Below are 20473 nucleotides of genomic sequence, written 5' to 3' on the forward strand. Positions count from 1 at the left end.
CCCTGTAATTCCAATGCTGGTGCATTTAATGTTGTCCCTGAGGTCTCTAAGACTGTCCTCAATTCTTTTCATTCTATTTTGTTTATTCTGCTCTGCAGTAGTTATTTCCACTATTTTATCTTCCAGGTCACTTATTCGTTCTTCTGCCTCAGTTATTCTGCTACTGATTCCTTCTAGAGAAATTTTAATTTCATTTTTTGTGTTTTTCATCAGTTTGTTTGCTCTTTAGTTCTTCCTGGTCCTTGTTAAACAGTTCTTGTGTTTTCTCCATTCTGTTTCCAAGATTTTGGATCATTTTTACTCTCATTACTCTGAATTCATTTTCAGATAGACTGCCTATTTCCTCTTCATTTGTTTGGTCTAGTGGGTTTTTACCTTGATCCTTCATCTGCTGTGTGTTTTCCTATCTTCTCATTGTGCTTAACTTACTGTGTCTGGGGTCTCATTTTCACAGGCTGCAGGTTGGCAGTTCCCGTTGTTTTTGTGTCTGCCCGCAGTGATTGAGGTTGGTTCAATGGCTTGTGTAGGCTTCCTGGTGGAGGGTACTGGTGCCTGTGTTCTGTTGGGTGGGGCTGGATCTTGTCTTTCTGGTGGGCAGGGCCATGTCCGGTGGTGTGTTCTGGGGTGTTGTGAACTTAGTATGATTTTAGGCAGCCTCTCGGGTTGTGTTCCTGTCTTGCTAGTTGTTTGTCATGGGGCATCAAGCACTGGAGCTTGCTGACTGTTGGGTGGAACTGGGTCTTAGCATTGAGTTGGAGATCTCTGGGAAAACTCTCGCCAATTGACGTTATGTGGGGCTGGGAGGTCTCTGGTGGTCCAGTGTTCTGAACTCAGCTCTCCCCCCTCAGAAGCTCAGGCCTGACAGCAGGCCAGAGCACCAAGACCCTGTCAGCCACACTGCACAGAAGAAAGGGAGAAAAAAAAGAAAGAAAAATAAATAAAAATTAAAAATAATAAATAAAAATTAAAAAATATTATTAACATAAAAAATTATAATAATAAAAGAAAGAAGAGAGCAACCAAACCAGTAAAAAAAATCCACCAATGATAACAAGTGCCAGAAACTAAACTAACATCAGAAACAAATCAGCTGCAGACAGGAAACCCCAAGTCCACAGTTGCTCCGAAAGTCCACCACCTCAATTTTGGGATGATTCATTGCCTATTCAGGTATTCCAGAGATGCAGGGTACATCAAGTTGACGGTGGGGATTTAATCCGCTGGTCCTGAGGCTGCACCAAGAAATTTCCCCTTCTCTTCTTTGTTCCCACAGCTCCTGGGGTTCAGCTTTGGATTTGGCCCCGCCTCTGCACATAGGTAGCCCTCAGGCACCTGTTCCCTGCCCAGACAGGAGGGGGTTAAAGCAGCAGCTGATTAAGTCGTGCTGGCTCACTCAGGCCGGGGGGGATGGAGGGGTACAATAGTCATAATTGGAATGCTGCAAAACCCTGCAGTGGCAGAGGCTGCCATGACATTGCAGCAGCCTGAGGCATGCCGTGTGTTCTCCCAGGGAAGTTGTCCCTGGATCACGGGACCCTGGCAGTGGCAGGCTGCACAGGCTCCTGGGGTGGTGTGTGTGTGTGTGTGTGTGTGTGTGTGTGTGTGTGTCTGTGTGTGTGTGTGTGTCTGTGTGTGTGTGTGTGTGTGTGTGTGTGTAATGAGCTGCACTGGCACCAGGGATTCCTGGTGGCTGCAGTAGTAGCGTTAGCATTTCATGCCCATCTCTTAGGCCGTGTTCTGCCTTCTGTGGGCAGACAGGGAAGGATCTCCTCGTGTACCCCGAAACAATTGTCTCTTGCCTCCTTCGGCAGGTCCAGACTTTTTCCCGGACTCCCTCCTGGCTAGCTGCGGCACACTAGCCCCCTCACGCTGTCTTCACACAACCAACCCTAGTCTTCTCCCTGGGATCCGACCTCCGAAGCCCGAGCCTCAGCTCCCAGCCCCCGCCCACCCCAGCGTGTGAGCAGACAAGCCTCTCCGGCTGGTGAGTGCTGGTCGGCACTGATCCTCTGTGCGGGAATCTCTCCCCTTTGCCTCTGCACCCCTTTTGCTGCGCTCTCCTCCGTGGCTCCTAAGTTTACCCCCTCCGCCACCCGCAGTCTCCGCCTGCAAAGGGCCTCCTAGTGTGTGCAAACTTTTCCTCCTTCACAGCTCCCTCCCAGAGGTGCAGGTCTAGGCCCTTTTGTCTCTGCTTTTTCTTTTTTCTTTTGCCCTATCCAGGTACGTGCGGAGTTTCTTGCCTTTTGGGAAGTCTGAGGTCTTCTGCCAGCGTTCAGTGGGTGTTCTGTAGGAGTTGTTTCACATGGAGATGTATTTTTGATGTATTTGTTGGAGCAAGGTGATCTCCACGTCTTACTCCTACACCATCTTGAAGGTCGCCTCAGCAAGGATTTCAACTCTCACGGCCGTGAGTCCCTAGGTCCCCTGACCGCACGGCCCAGCCTGCCCCAGTCGTCCCCCAAAATACTTTCTTCAAATACCACCATGACTGGTAGTAATAATAATTTATAGAATAATTTATTATAATTATTATTACTGTTTCATGTATTTATAGATCAGTCACCTTCAGTAATTTAAGAGTACTTTCAAGTTTAAGGAGTTTAAGAGTGAAGGAGTGGGGCTTCCCTGGTGGCGCAGTGGTTGAGAGTCTGCCTGCCGATGCAGGGGATATGGGTTCGTGCCCCGGTCCAGGAAGATCCCACATGCCATGGAGCGGCTAGGCCCGTGAGCCATGGCCACTGAGCCTGCGCGTCCGGAGCCTGTGCTCCGCAACGGGAGAGGCCACAACAGTGAGAGGCCCGCGTACCGCAAAAAAAAAAAAAAAAAAAGAGTGAAGGAGTGCATCTTTTATTCCAGTTAACACTATTTTAAAATGTAGTCCCACAATACATAATTAAAAGTTTGAACATACAAAAAATGCTCCAACAGAGGAAATTTAATACTCTTCAGTATCAAATACTGGAAACATTAGAAGGGGAAACCCACTTTTCTTTAGCAAAGTGTTCAAAAGAATTTCAGGAAGACTTATAAAAAATTAAGGTAGTGACACTGGGCCACAGAGTGTCCTTTTAAACATCTGTAAGGTTTAATTACCGGAAAGTCTATGTTTAAGTACAGTAATAAAAATGAAGATTACTTCATTTCCTGGCAGAAACTATAAACGTTAAAGAGACTTGCACTTGGAGTAATCAAGTAGCACTGTAACTTGGCTACTCCTACCTAGGCATGTCCTACCATTCTGAGCTTCCTCAAGGAACTGTATAAGGCAATTTGTTAGGTTCCCAGCTTAGTTGAAAAATGATCTTTTCAACTTGAAATTTACAAAAAATAATTATACTATAAGTTTCCATGCTGTCAATATCATGAAAAAATTATTATATTAAGCATAGAGCCTTAAGACACCTCTATTTATTTTGGAAGTAATACTGTGTTTTCTCAGAAGCAAACACCTTATTTTTTTTATTGAAGTATAGTTGATTTATGATGTTGTGTCAATCTCTGCTGTACAGCAACGTGACTCAATTATAAAAATATATATACATTCTTTTTTTATATTCTTTTCCATTCTGGCTTATCACAGGATATTGAATATAGTTCCTTGTGCTATACAGTAGGACCTTGTTGTTTATCCATTCTAAATGTATAGGCAAACACTTTATTTTTAACTTTTTTTGTAGTTTAGCTATAATTCAAAGAGTTTTTATAAATTTAAGGTAGTAATCTAACATTCTAATATGTTCCAAGTGATCAAATTTGTTGCTAATTTTTATAACACGTATTTGGTGATTAGCTAGCTATGATATCTCTTTCTCTTTTTCGTCACCTCCTTCTCCTTTATCATTTCCGTCTTCCTAGCCTATATATATATATATATATATATATATATATATATATATATATATATAAAATTCATTCTTTTAATACATATACATTATTCCCTTCATTCTTATTTCTACTTTAAAATATATTTGTTATTGAGTAACCTGAGATAAGAAATATATTATTCCAAAATTCCATGAAGTAAGGTGATTGTTTACACAAGATGGAGGATCAAGGGATGCAAATTGTAAAGGATATCATAATCATTCAGGAAGACCAATTGATTGTTTGACATGATTACAGGTAAGAGGCAAGGGATATATTCCATTCAAACAAGAATCAGAAATGTCCAGAACTTAGGCACAAAGTCAAAAATATAGCTGAAATGGTGAGTCCAGAGGGTTTTCAGCATTAATTCCGAAAGAGACATATAAGCCAAAAATCTTTTCACCAAGTTGACAACAATGAAAAAAGCTTACCCTGAATTTAGTACCACTGATTTAGTATGACATGGTGTTTTATCATTAAAAGACATTTAAAATGAGACACTGCTTTTTAGGGAAGGTTGTAATTTTTAAAGAAAGTAAAAGTGGAATAAAAATCAGAAAGTGAAAAATTATTGGCTTTTTTGAGAATCTAAAGTAAAAGCATCTGTGTTTTAAGTAGTAGTGACAATGGAAGTAAAGTATGAGCCAAAGTGCGACCTCCAACATACAAACATAGTAGTATTCCTTTACTGAGAAATTCTTAGAGGGTAGTCTGATAAATTATATATATTATTTCTTATAATTTTGACATAAAACAATTATTGTCACCATGATATAAGAAAAGAGACAGATATATGGAGTTTGAGTACTTTTCAAAAAGTCACACATTTCATAAGTTGTAAAGCATCTACACTGCACATGGAAAGTGATAACAAGTGGTTCTTATTATCTACTATACTGATAATAAACTCTCAAATACTGAAATCATAAAACCTATGAAACTATGACAAATATTTATTGCTAATTAAGTATGTAGGAAATACTTTTGAAAATTTAAAATTAAATATTTTCTTTATTTGAAATAACTAGGAGAATTTTTCCCTGAATATATCATTCTTTTAAATACACAGGGTCTATATTTATATTGATGTAAACAACATATAGACAGTGAAATTTTTCACTAACTGTGAAACTGGGCAAGTTATAATTCATTCTTTTAATCAAACACCTTGAACTCATGTGGCACTATAATGTCATACAAAACTTAAATATATGTAGCCTTCAACCTTTAGTGCTAAAAAGATAATCATATCTTTAAGGAAGTTCTCTTTTTAAAATAGTGATTGTTATAATGTAAAAAGCACATGAAATAATTCAAAATAAATCAACAAGAACACTGTACATAACCTGTCAAACCTTCCTCTGTGAGATATTACCAGGGTGACATGCAAAACAAACATGTTTCACCCAAGAGCTCTGTTTGTCACGAATGAATCACAGCATAACAGTTATCACTGAAAAGATAAATGCTTAAAAAAAGAAAATTGGTATTTCCAGATGCGTCCCAGAGAGATCTGTCAATTTGCAAGGTTAAATTCAAGGATTTTTTAAATGTAAAAGGCACAATCCTGACTCTACTACTTTAATAATAACTGATAGAGTACAAATAAAAAAAGATTCCAATGAATATGTAATTTTAAATATAAATATATGAATTAAGGGGCAAATTAACCAGCTTCTTAGAATTCTGAGATTGTTTAAATACATAGTGGATGTTCAATAAATTTTTTTGAATTAATTATCAATGAACTAAGAACTATATTTTTCCATCTATAATACTTGCACATATGGATTTCACATTCATGTCTGCATCTATATTTAGATTTACTTTTAAATCTCCACATTTATGGATATGACTTTGTGAGAGTTTATTTTTTGTTGTTGTTTCTTGTGCTGAAAAGTATTTTGCCATTGCTCTAAAGAAACAGTTTTAAAATGTACTAATAATTAGTGCAAATTGCCCTGTAGTTGTGGTATTTTCTCATTAGGTGGTCATCTCATGGATTTGAGAATCCTGTGGCTTGTAGGGGAGGATCTTTGCAGAGCTCCTCTTCCTTCCCTGTTTCACTTCTACATCTCTCTCTTGCTTTCTGGTATCACATTCCCAAATACATTACTCACAGAGAAGTCTTTGTCTTGCGTTCTGCTTTGAGCAAAACCCACAATAAACCACTCTAATCTAGGAGTATTTATTTAAAATTCATACTCAATGTTTCATATTTATGAGTTATTGAGTATGGCATTAAATTCCACCACAGAGAAAAGTTGTTGCCCTCATCTAAGTGTAGGGTTCTAGCAGGGATAATTTATCTTAAAATCATATTTGTAATACACAAAGAGCCTGGTGTGATGTCTTACACACATAATGAATACTAAGTTTTTTGTATATAAGTAATAAATATTTGCTAAAATAATTTTATCAAGTGCTTTATTTATATTATCAAGGCTTTCTTACACTTCACAGATTTGAGAAACAGAAGAAGGCCAGTGTCCCTGTACCTCACTGAATGAAAGGGAAAGAGACTTTAGAGAGAAACAATGATAGATTACTTGGGAACAAAATAAGCCTTGTGCACAGTGTAGATATCATTGTAAGGAAAATGGTAAGGAATTGAAAAGTTTTAAGATAAGAAGGGACAAAATATATTTTATTTTTAAAGAAAGCTTTGGCAGAATGGGTAGAGGTAAAAACAGGAAGATCTGGGAGATCAGGTGGAAGTTGATTGCAATTGTAAAAAGACAGATATTTGCTTGGATTAGGGGAGGACTCAATAGCGATGGAAAAGGCAGATATATTTATAGAAGGTTCTGGAGATGTGGCTTGACAGAGCATGTGAATTGGTCCTGTTCTGCACATCAACATAATAGTGACAAATATTTAGTGCCTTGACATTTTATTTTACTAAAGTTCACTTCATGTGCTATAATGATATTATTAAGGAGGGCAGGGAAGACTATCATATAAAAAAGAAAGGAGTAGATGATATTAAAAGGAAATAAAGCAAAGGGGGGAACTCTTCAAGAATGTAGTATAAAATAAGGCAAAATATTATATAAGCTGAGAAACATTTTATAAATCTACTGAAAGTAAAACAAACTTGAGAATGCAGAAAAGGTACTTTTTTTTTTTTTTTTTTTTTCGGTACGCGGCCCTCTCACTGTTGTAGCCTTTCCTGTTGTGGAGCACAGGCTCCGGACACGCAGGCTCAGTGGCCATGGCTCACGGGCCCAGCCGCTCTGCGATATGTGGGATCTTCCTGGACCGGGGTACAAACCCGCGTCCCCTGCATCGGCAGGCAGACCCTCAACCACTGCGCCACCAGGGAAGCCCAGAAAAGGTACTTTTGATTCATCTATTATTCACATTGTTTTTCATTTAAACTTACATAATCATGAAAATATTTTGAGAATATATTATGTAGTACACTCTGATACTGATGAGTGATACATCCCCAAACTAATCTGTAAACATAAACATAAATGTATAGCATGGAAATCTCCCCATAAAATTGTCTTATGATGATGAGTAGAGAACAACAAAATCAATGAAAAGTAATGTGAGTGACAAGCAAATACTGTATTCAATAAATCTGTATTTCCAATTTGTGGTAAATTTTCTGTTATATGGCTAAATTTATTTCTCATGTATGACCTAAAAAGAAGTGACAAGACTAATTAGTGACATAAGAAACTTTGAAGAGGTAATATATGCAAAGTGGGGAGTAGAATTTTTGAGAACTGACAGTCCCAGACCAGTATTGCTTGAGAGAAGTTAAGAAACAGAATGGCAGACTGTGATTGGCCTGGGACGTATGGAAAGGAAGCAGAGCAGTAGGAAAATACATATGAGTAGTAGCACAATAATATATGGTGACACTGGTGGTGATGGGCAAAGGTAATACATGAAGAGAAATTCTTATGAATGGAAAGCAGGTACAGTTAGAAACCTACCTGATGTAATTCCAGATTCTCAGAACTCCTACATTCATAGTATCTCCTTCAATTATTTTTTAATCATATTAAAAATCCATCCATTTCTGTTTAAATATGAATACTTTTGGGACATTTTATTTAGGCATTATTGGTTATTGCTAAAATATATATTTCATAAAATTAAAAAGCAAAGAATATGAAAGTCTTTCTTGGAAAAAGCATTTGATGAAATGCCAAATATACTTTATTTGATATGTAAATGTCAGGTTATGTACTAACATAATTTCTGATCTCAGAAATTTCTTGGAATAGGTTTTATTATTTACTTGTCCTAAGACCGTATAGCAATTTCCTAATTATTGGAATTTGACAAATCAAAGTAGAAATTTAGTTTATTTCATTTCATAGGGGAAGAGAGTCTTCAAAATTGACTTTGTAATTATAATTGTTTGTAATCTTCTTCTGATTATTATACCCATTTACATGAAATCTGTCATAAAATTGTGATAAACCAATGCCATCTAATTAACAGTATTAGAAAAACACCATTATCATATTTTTCATAACAATAAAAATATTACTATTGGCTTGCATCTGTGTTAATAAACATTCACTTATGTGATCAGCAGTCATTACCTTTACATACACTGGAATATTCTAAAATAGTTTTACCTTTTTCCAGAATGTATCAATTTCATTATCTACTATCAGACTATGGTATGCAGAATTCTAAGATGGACCCCAAAATTCCTGCCCTATGGTACACATGCATTGTATAAATCCCTCCTCCTGAATGTATCCTAATCTGTGCATATAACACAGACTGTGTTTACTTTACATTATATAACAAAAATGAAAGGATTTTGCTGATGTAATCAAGGTACCAAATCAGTTGATTTTGAGTTAATAAAATGGGAATTTTCTGGGAGGGCCTGAATTAATCATGTAAGGACCCAAAAAAGGAAGAGGTCTAGAGTGTAAGGGAAATTCAATTCTGTTAGTTAAGAAGATGGAGGGGACCACCACGTGGCAAGGAGCTTAAGGTGGCCTCTAGGACCTTGGACTACAGCTAGAAACAGAACAGGGGCCTGACTGCTAAAAGCACTAAGACTGAATTCTATCAAAATCCACGTTAGCCCTAAAAAAGACTTCAAGTTCCATAAAGAAGGCAGCTCAACCAACACCTTGATTTCAACACCTGATTAGCTCTTGAACACAGAACAAATTAATACAAATGTCTAGACTCCTGACCCACAGGTATTTTGAGACAATAAGCAGATGGTCTTTTAAGTTACTAAGTTTGTGATAATTTGTTACACAGCAATAAAAACTAATGCAATGATCAAAGTTATTCCCATCTGAATTGTGAACTTTAGAATCAGACTAGAAACAAATTATTTAAGACCCAAATCCATCACACATAGCTGAAGCTAGTCCCACATTGCTGCACGGCTAAAAATATTTTATAGTGATGGATGTTTGTTAAAGAAAGGGATGGACATCAGGAAGAGTATATTAAGCGAGTCTGGAAAGCAATGAATTCAATTTATAAGGTGAAGTTAAAGTGAATCTGTTGGGATCTAGATCGTGACTGTAATCTTATTCACTCTGGTAACTGCAACATTATACAAATTCTAAATTGCTAAATCCACAGTCAGTCTTTGAAAGGCTGCTATACTTAAAGATAATATATTTATGTTATATAATTCCAGGCTATATACTGGCTGATGCTCATATAAATAACAATTACAATAATTAACAAACAACTTTTGTTCTAAACCTCTAATTTCCTCAGATACAATTAATGACCTTAAGAAAACTATTAGTTTGATTTTCAAATAAGTTTGGGAGGTACAGTAAAAAGAATTGATAATAATGATGGTTCTAATCCTTATATCATAATTGTACCCGTATGACAACTAATTGAGATTGCTTCTCTTTATATTTTATACATGAAGAAACTGAGACCTGAAGAAATGTCCAACACAACATACCCAGTGTGTAGTATACTGAAGTAATGAAATTAATCATTCTCTATCTCTACAGCCCAAGGTTTTAACTACTAAATTAGTCCAACAGTAAAGATCTATAGTTCATGGTTTTCAACCTGCTCCAAATCAAAGATTTAATTTCTTCCTCAAAAAGCCCTTGATGCAGTCAATGTGTTGAGTGGAACTGAACTGAAAAAAATATTTCTATAATTTTTATTCAGTTATTCACTTCACAGTTAATAAGGTATACAGTTAATGCTTTCTTGCAATATTACTAGACTTACTCATTGGCAGCAATTAATTTTGAGAAAACACATTTCCTGACACCCAAAAGTTAAATTACTCTTTTCAAAACATATGAAAAATTCCAATTCTTGCAAAAGTATTACGTCTATCATTTTCCCATTAATAGTTGTCTGAACTTACATTATTAATCTACAACAGTAGTGTATAAATCAAAATACTAGTAGCTAAAATTAGACAAGAGTATTTTACAAGTGTTACATTACATATCTTGCCATTTGAAACATTATATTTCATATTTGTGTAAGTTTATTTTAGATAACTGAAACTTCACAGAATTTAACAGAAAAAAAGTTTAAAAAATTGGTTTTGTACATTAATTTCAACTATCTCTATTTCAGTCTATAAGACTCATGTCATAGTTCAGCTCCAAAAAGATCTGCAAAACTATCTAACCAGTCTTATTCATCTCATGTGATAGTTTTTGTTGTTTATTAAGGTGGAAGTCTGAGAAAATGCTTTGAAAGAGAGTCTTGGGCTTTTTGTCATTTTACTGATATCTTTCTCAAATTATTTTGACCATACAGTAAACAGCTAATGGCAATATTTAGAAATATATATTGACAGTAAACTTTCATAAAAATAAAAAAAATTAATGCAATTAATCTTATAATGTAATTTTTATTTACAACCAAAGAATTGCATTTAAAACATATAACTATAAAATGATCAATTATAGTTCACTACTTTAGTTCAATTGTAACCTGTTTGAAATAATATACTACAGAACTGAGAGAATTAATATACAAAATAGGCAATGACCATATGGCAATGGAACTCTAACCCACATAAGAAGCCCACAAAGCCAATCCACAATGTCTGCATCAATTGACTGAGGATGTCCAGGAGTTGATCTTGACTACCAACTTATCTATTTTTTTCTCAAACCAATCATATAATGTGCTCTGCTGTTAGTTAGCTAACCTCAAACATCCTTATGACAATGACTTCCAGTTACAGCATACCTGAAGCCTTCCAATTTTTTTTACTATAAAGCATTCCCACTGCCCTGCCTGCCTTTGAGTCTCTGTCAGATTTAAGCTTGCTATAGAAAGCTCTGAATAAACTCTTTGTCTTCAGTGTTGGTCTTCATTTATTTCATGAGCATATTCATAAAAGTATCCTCAAGTATATAGTAATCACAATGATAGCTATCAGGATTGAAGGATACTTGAATACCTCATTACAACAAGGATACTTGAATACCTCATTACAACAAGGATACTTGAATACCTCATATACAACATATACTGTAATATGTAAACTAGATTTCCTTCAAATCTAGTTTACATATTACAGTATACTGAAACTTTGAATTTTTCGAAGTGCTTGCCATTAGATAAACAAAGTAGGCATTAAACTAGCTTTTCTTAGATAGGAATTGCCAAATAGCTTTATTATTTCCTATATATAAAAATGAAAAATGTAAAATTTTATCACATTAAAGACTACATCAGTGGGGCATATAAAGCAGCCAACAATCTCTGCAGAAATGTGGAGAAAGTGATAAAAGCATGAAAGAGAAGAGGCTCTGACTACTGTGACTTAACCTGACCTTGTGAATTTACACATGGAGTGAATTTCAGGCAGCAGTGTAGTACAATATCTTGGGACTAAGTCTTAGGTTGTCTTACAAGATCTGAATTTCTTTTCTGTGATGCCACTCTGCTTATCACCGTAATGACCCCCTATCTACACATAATTTTTGTGTTTAAAATATATTGACAAGGGAATTCCTGGTTGTCCAGTGGATAGGACTCCGTGCTTTCACTGCCGAGGGCCTGAGTTCAATCCCTGGTCGGGGAACTAAGATCCCACAAGCCGCATGGCGCGGCCAAAAAAAAATATTAACAATATGTGAGACTGTGATTGGTGCCTCTAAGACAGTAGCTACCTGCACTTCACAGGTAGCTCAAGGGAAGAGTAGCATGAGAAACCTTATTAAAATAGAGGAAGATAGCGTCACTGGAGCATTCATCAGTATTGTGGAGGAACTGCGTAGTTCACCTTCGTCATGTCTGGTTCATACTCTCTACAGATTTTTTGTGGCTTTTTAAATAGCTGAAACCTAAATATACAACCTATTCAATTACGTATTTAGATTTCTAATGGTTATAAATTTGGAAACCTATATTACAAAAGTGTTTTATATATAAGTAAAAAATGTGACTGGAAGTTAATCTTAAGACACAATTTTATATTTCCAGCTAAAGTATAGTTATGGTATTTAAGGTGTGTAATTCTAAGTGAGCCTTTTATGGATTATTACTATAGCTCATTTTTAACACAAGGTTAAAGCACAGGCTCAATAGAATAAATTAATAAAAGTATCAGCTACTCTGAAACCAATAGGACCTCAGGAGTATTTAGTTTTCTTTAAATTCTAAATGCTTTAACATGGCCTAAATGGTCCTACCTATGTGGACCCATGGCTACTTTTTTGATATTATCTCCTGCAACTATTTCCCTCATATTCTAGCTCCAACGACACTGGCCCTTTTTTCCCCCTATTTCTAGAACATACCAAGTTTTCTTATGCCCTGAGAACTTTGTACCACTTGCTTCCTCTATTAGAAACACACCTCTTCCCAATGATATTTGCATGTTTTACCCTTCACTTTATTCAATTCTCTGCTCCAATGTTCTTTTAAAATGGCATCAATTAGTCTCTTTTCTATAACCTTGCTGCTGTGCAATGTGTCTTTGCAGCAATTTTAAGATAGCTGGCCCTATGACTTGCTTTGACTAATAGAATACAGAAAAAGTGACATATATGTCTGTTTCCACCTTAAGATTTAAAAAGCCTTGAGCAGTTTGGCTCAGTCTTGAAAGTGTTCTTCCATGTACACAAGTCCAGACTTCTCTGCTGGATGTAAGAAACCACAGGAGCAAAGAAAAGCCATCCCAACTGACATCATCCCAAAACAGTCAACTTAGCAGTTGATTACAGACACATCAGTGAGGCTGAGATCAGAAAAACACTCAGCCAAGCTTTTCTCAAATTGCCAAACCACAATATTTTGATTCAAATAAATGATGGTTGATTTAAGACCCTATATTTTGAGATGGGTTGAGCTATAGCAATAGCTAAGTAATACATTTTCCCAGGGTGGGTATATATTTCTTATCAAGTAACATTCATTTATTCCTCAAAATCCACCTCTTTTTTCTTTTTCTTCATAGAACTCATACTAACCACTGAATATATATTTATTTATGTATGTAGGTATGCATGTATTTATTTATAAGTTTCCCCAAAAGTAAGTCATTATCTGTGCCATTCAAGTTGCATCACCAGCACCCAGAACAGTGCCTAACACAGAATGGTCATTAAATACATATTTGCTGAGTGAATGGATATTTTTTTTTTACATGTTCATTTAGTTTAGTAAAACTAAAACATAATAGAATAAGTAAACAGAAGAGAAGGCCACAAGCAGGATTTAGTAATTTAGTCACATAATGAAAAGGGCTAAGCGGAACACCAGAACTTTTCCTGAAGAGCAGCTATTCCTCCCTTGCCCAGAATTCCTTATGATTTTTAGTGGCTAATAAGGGTATATAGGAATGTAAATGTTTTAGTGAGGACATAAGTTCACAAATCATAGACTCCTATTTGTTATAACTGAAATATAAAATTAGTGGGCTTGATATCTCCTCAACCGATTCACATAAATTTTTAAAAATATTTTTTGATGTGGGCCATTTTTAAAGTCTGTATTGAATTTGTTACAATACTGCTTCTGTTTTATTTTTTTTTGTGTGGTAAGCAGGCCTCTCACTGTTGTGGCCTCTCCTGTTGTGGAGCACAGGCTCCGGACGCGCAGGCTCAGCAGCCATGGCTCACAGGCCCAGCCGCTCCGCGGCATGTGGGATCTTCCCAGACCGGGTCACGAACCCGTGTCCCCTGCATCGGCAGGCGGACTCCCAACCACTGTGCCAGCAGGGAAGCCTGCTTCTGTTTTATGTTCTGTTTTGTTTTGGCCCTGAGGCATGTGGGATCTTAGCTCTCCAACCAGCGATCGAGCCCGCACCCCATACACTGGAAGGAAAAGTCTTAACGACTGGACCACCAAGGAAGTCTCTGGCGTGTCATTTATTTAAAGCCCTTTCAGCAGAGACAGAGTTAGTAATAAAATTATATAAACTATGCCATATATACCTGCAGATCTATAATTGTTTCTGCCTTTATTCATGTGCATTTATATTAAACTAAACATAACTCATGTTGTCTTCAATTTAACCAGTTTATTCTAGCTTTCCCCCTCTTGCTTATCTGCAACTTCTATGCCAACAATGAGAAGCTTGCTCTCAGCATAAACTATATATTTACATATTTGTTCAACCAAGTGTTTGTGGAAAGCAGTTTCAGAATGTTAAAACTGTGTGCCTGTAAGAAGCTAATTTACCAACTTGAGTACAGTGTTTATTATGCACAATTCATTTTATCCTTAGCTTTACAGATTCCAGTCAAAACACTCTTTTCCAATATTACTTAGGCCAGCTTCCTTCTTCCCCTTGAACAATTTCAATGTGGTTATGTCATGCATTTGTAATAAAGTTAGATTTATTTGTCTTCATTGTGATATAATTCACATAAACATGTAATTCATCTTGTTAAAGTGTACAATTCAGTAGTTTTAATATACTCACAAGGTTGTACAACCATTACTACTAATTCAGAACATTTTCAAGATGCCTTAAAGAAAACCCATATCAGCAGTCATTCCACAATCTTCCCCACACGTAGCCACTAGCAATCATACAGTTATTTTCTGTCCCTAAGGATTTGCTTATTTCAAACATTTAACATAAATGAAATCATACTATATGTGACCTTTTTTTCCTTTGGTCTAGCTTCTTTCATTGAAACTATTTTCAAGATTTATCCATTTTGGAACATGTATCAATACTTCTTTCATTGAAAATATTTTCAAGATTTATCCATTTTGGAACATGTATCAATACTATGTTGATTTTTTATGACTGAATAATACTCCATTGTATGGATATATCACATTTTGTTTATCCATTCATCACTTAGAGGCATTTCTTTTTAGTTTTTGGCTGTCATGAATAATGATATTAAGAATATTTCTATGCTACATTTTTGTGTCAACATATGTTTACAATGCCCTTGAGTATTTACCTAGGAGTAGAACTGCTGGGAGGAAATGTATAATGGTTCCAACTTCCCCATACTCTAATGAATGTTCATGGGGTTAAGTAGTTGAGTACAAAGGAGCACAGTGGAATTTGTTAGGCTGATACACCCTTCTTTAGTTTGATTGTGGTAGGGGCTACAGAATAAATGTATGCATTTATCAATACTCGCAGAATTTTACTCTAAAAAGGGTTAAAATACTGTATGTAAATTATGTCTTAATAAATAATATTAACATTTAAAAATATCAATTGAAAAGACAATAATTCTGGCACACAGAAATATCATGGGGAAGAGATCTGATATAATTAGATATCCAGGGTTGGGTAAGTTTATTCTTTTTTTGTGGTAGACATAAATTTACAAGATGATAATTTTATTTAAAAATTATGGATAACTATCAAAATTCCCTAAATATTTGCATCTGTTTAATCTAAATTTACTCAATGTTACATAAAAACAAATTGAGCAAACATTTGTGTGAGTGTAATTAACAGTGTTTGTCACCTTTATCATTACATTTCCATAGATGCAATATATAGCTTATTTTATCTTTCTATGCATTATAAAACTAGTTTTCTCTTTGGAATAAACATAACTTCCAGATTTACATGTATTAACACCCAGAAGAAAAGGAAATATCTTTGTAGGTTGTGACATAAATATTATTGACTTATTTTCAGAAAAATGTGAAAATTTTATGTTTTGAATATCATGTTAAGTATCTATGAGAGATATCCACAGGGCTGAATATGTGCTTCTCTGTGTGCATGCTTGTGTGTGCGTGTGTGTGTTGGTGAGAGAGAAAGAGAAAGAGAGAGAGAGCACATTTAGAATGCTTCTCTGAGAACATAAAGGCAGGAGTACAAAAGGGCAGTTATTAATACTTAATGTACAGTTTAAATCTAGGCACATACATTCCTGTAGAACAGGAAAAGTTTCAATCTTCTTAAATTGGTCTTCTTCACTCACGGTTTAAAAAATAAATATATTGAAAGTCTTCTGTAACAGACTCAGTACTAGTCACTGGGTGTTGTGATGAATAAGTCAAGTCCCTGCCATGGGAGCATTTATAGTACATTGAAAGAGAAAGGCTTGTAATCACGTAAACTCACTAAAACTCATGAGTGCAGTGAAAATGTGAAAGGTGAAACTGGAGAGGGCAGAATAATCATATTGCGTCCATTCTTTTGCTGAATGCCCTCATCACTTTCCAAATTCTATTCATTTTAATCAGTATTATTCATGACATTGCATATTGGTGACTACACAAGTCTTGAGATTATTTAACTGTGTAAAACTCTTCATCAAGGAACTCATAGTCAAGTACATTAACTTCTATTCAAATGATGTATATACTATATTTACATATAAACAAACTCCTCTGAGTACAATTATACTCTTAGGGAGATGTCTAGCTGGATGATGATAAGCTTTTCCTTGATATGGGACTACTCCCTACAACATTTTGAAGAAAACTAAAAAGAAAAAGGAGGAATAGGAAAAACACATTAGGAATACAGTATTAGCTATGCCTCTTGAATAAATAAATGTATACACATGACCCTATTTACTGATTAATTGTTTTTGCAAAAAAAATGATGTGTGATTTATTGAAGAGACATTAAAAACTAATCAATGTCTACAGGGCATCCCTCTGGGTGATCTGATTCCAGTTTTCCATTGTCTTTTATCTGTTTTATAACTCTGTAGTGGTAGGTAAACGATAACCAAGTAAATGATTCCTATGTACATTCAAATTCTGTTATGACCAGTAGAATTTCAACTAATGAACTTCCCTCGCAGAAGAAAAAAATATTTTTGCCTTCATTTATATATCTCTTTCAAAAATCTTGGTCGATATGTGTATCTCTTCTTTGGATTCCCTTTTGAATCAGTTACATCATCAGCTAGGTTGCCTCAAGAGTTAAAATCTCTAACTCAGCTTCAATTTTATATCAGTATGAAAGTCATGGTTATACTCTTTTCAAAAAATACCTTTTAGTACTATTAATAACACTCTTTCTTAGTACCCCAAAGTTTTCTTTGAAAATATTAAGTGAGCTGGATACTTAGGACAGATCCACTAGAAGCAGAGCCTGAGAGAAGGGTTAAGATATGCCTGAATTTTGGGGTAAGTGCTCTTCAGGAAAAGAACTGAAGCAGTACAGGGAAGGGAAAGAGAAGACCAAAGATGTTCCACATCACAGGGGGAGGACTCTGACTGTACATCACCCCACAAGATTGTCTTTTATTTTAGGTCACAGGGTGGGGTTTTTAAACCCCAAATTGTTAATCATGGACTGAGGGTCATTTTCTGGGGGAGGGTTGATGTTGTAAGTTTCCTAGTGAGGTGGCTCCCATTAGTCATTTAGGGTAATTCTCTGGAGATACCTGGAAGCTCTGAGCTCTTACCAGCAACTCTCATAACAGCTGGGGGCTGCATGTAAAGGGGGTCTAGATTGGACAATTTTACACCTACCACTGCTCATAAAGATGCTCTATGTCTAGGCCCTCACACAGCAAAGCCTAGATATAGTAAATATTTATATTCAGTAAGTTATATTTATTCACCAAATAAACACAAGTATTTCAGCAAAGGATTTTGCTAATCCTATCTACAAAGCCACAGACTTTGTCCACTTATACATACAACTTCAGAACTTAAACTTTTTTGAAAACCTACCACCATTCTTCCTAAAAAAACAGAAACAGACCATTCAAGCCAGAGAATACATGTGGCTGACCTTAGTATAGAAATGGGCAGAGGGAACTCATAAAAGAGGAAATACAAATCATCGATTAAAATCTAACTATTTAACCTCACCAGCAATAAAAATATTTCACTAAAAAGTGACATATTTTTCCCATCTAATGTGCTAAAATTTTACTTTCTTGGATTAATGAAGGTGGCAGTTAAGTAAACAGGTTCACTTATGATTGTGAAACTTTTACATCAGTATAAACTTTTAGAGCAATTTAGTAAACAGGAGGATATTTTTCGAAATATCAATTCCACTGGTGAAAATAATCCAAAGGAAATAAATCAGAGCTATATAAAACTGAAAGTTATTCTTAGATAGGCAAAACTGAAAGAAAGATACTCTCTGAGGCACTTCCTGAAAATATACATGACAAATGTCTACAAAAGCTAAGTTCTCTACTCTGTATAAAAGAAGTTCTATCATGGCACGGGTGGGAGATTTATACGACAAAGTTATATAACCTAAAAATTATTCATATATAAAAGTAATGGAAAGAAAGAAAGGAGGGAAGGGAGGAAGGAAGAAAGGGAAACCTTGTACATTCATAGATATAGGACTATAGAAGTCAAGTTCTTCTTGAGAAAATACAGTCAAGACAATAAAAAATCCAAACTAAGAATTTAGTCTTGGTTCCACTTCCTTAATTTTTGTCCCTGCTCTTAATGTAACAACATAGTACCCATGATAAGGTATTTTCAGGTCCCTTAAGCCTGTATTAATACTACTTAATGTTGCTCCTCAGAAACCTTTGCATTTGACTGTACAGGGCATACAATTGAAAAACCCAAGTTAAGTTGGTTCTTATTTCTTTCACCAACTAGAATTATGCTTAGCTTTCTTGGTCAAACGTAATACCAGGCTGTAATATGAGCAGCACGTGGAAATATATTTAAACTACAAACTGTCAGCTCTAAATTTTTTGCTACTTTAAACATTTAATAATAACCTTTTCATTATAATGTTAATTTCTTGTCGCCACAGAAAAGTGCTCAAAGAGGTACATAGGAAGGGATGTTTCATCAGAGGCTGCAGTATGGCTGGTCTTACATGCATCAAAAGATGACATTCAAATTTTAATTATTCCAAGTCTAAGTCTTGAGTGTATGGATATTCCAAGGTTCCAAAGATCCCAGGCAGAGAACAGGACCAGGGCAAGTATCAAATGTCCATAGTTACTGTCCTAATCATTTAGGAGCCTTTAAAACCTTGTGTTTTCACTCAAGCCCAAAGAGACTTGAACCTTCAGTAGCTCTGAGAAATGACTCAAGACTCATAACTTTTATCAGAACCTTCTTGTTCATGTGTAGTATATACAGTTTCTACCATGGTACCTTGTATTTAGATAGCACTAGATGTCCTAATTAGGAATTGCAAGTCAGATAAGTCTCACTGTCCCTCTTAGAAATTATTCTCAACCCCAAGTTCTTCAGTCAATCATTCCTATCCCAAACCTCTGCTAAGTAAATTTCCCTCACCCCACAAAATGAAAGGAATTCAAGATACATCTTTGGTTCCTTACAGGACACTGTGAAAGCATGTCTTGAAAGAAGTAACAGCATTAGTATTTTGGATTCTCTTCAATCATTAATGTGCAAATTTTCTCTATGTAAAATGTATTACAAAAATATCACAGAATTTTAAAAATTATGAGCCACTGGTTTCTTTCCTTTTATAAAAAATAACGGCAATAGGAACAGTAATGCAAATCAGGTTCATAACCTACCATTTTTGTGTCTCTTTTCCTACTGTTATATGTGACAGAAATAACTGTTTTGAAATAACTGAAGCCAGACCTATTGTACACGATCATAATTTTATCTATTTTGAATATCTAAACAACCTCACAGTGGGGTCATGGTCTCTAGCAAAGCCTATTCTCTGCTAAAAATTACCTATGAGCACTGGAAAAAAAATTCAGGCATTTTCACTCCCTTTCAAACACAAAGAGAAAATACAGTTATTTAAAAAGCCTGCTAATAATTAAATGGAGATCTAAAGGACCAATTTGCAATAGGCTTTTTTAAAAGGGAAGTTCATTGTGCTGCATTGAACTTATAATTGTTCATGGAATATTTGCATATGAGAATTATCTGCATTCCTCAAAACAGTGGGATAAAATTGGAACTCTCCTTTTTTTAATATATTTGAATGCATCTACATGTGCATAGTGAATTGGAAAAACATGGTTATTATATGGAATAACATTTACCACTTTCTGAAATATTTGAATATAGAGGCAAACGGTATTTAAAAATGGAATTATTTTTCTCTCTAATTCAGTATTTCTATTTTAATTTTTAAGCTCAAATTATAGATTATGCAGCAACTATGACTGAGTGTAGATACACTAAATATGCAGATCATCTGACTCCTTTAGTTAAAATAGCAATGGGTAATTCATGTCCTCGGTGTCACAAATCCTTGCCCAAATGTGTTATTTTTATAGAACCA

General features: G+C 35.4%; 1 long non-coding RNA gene across 1 annotated transcript in view; it reads right to left on the bottom strand.

The window, feature by feature from the left end:
• Positions 1-258: 258 nt before the first annotated feature.
• Positions 259-20473, bottom strand: part of LOC307187107 — a 97117-nt gene continuing 76902 nt past the window's right edge. Inside the window, exon 5 of the long non-coding RNA XR_013828531.1 lies at positions 259-897. This is a non-coding gene — a long non-coding RNA (uncharacterized lncRNA). The remainder of the gene's footprint in view (positions 898-20473) is intronic.

The sequence above is a fragment of the Stenella coeruleoalba genome (genome assembly GCF_951394435.1).
Source record: "Stenella coeruleoalba genome assembly, chromosome: 5".
NCBI lineage: Eukaryota > Metazoa > Chordata > Mammalia > Artiodactyla > Delphinidae > Stenella > Stenella coeruleoalba.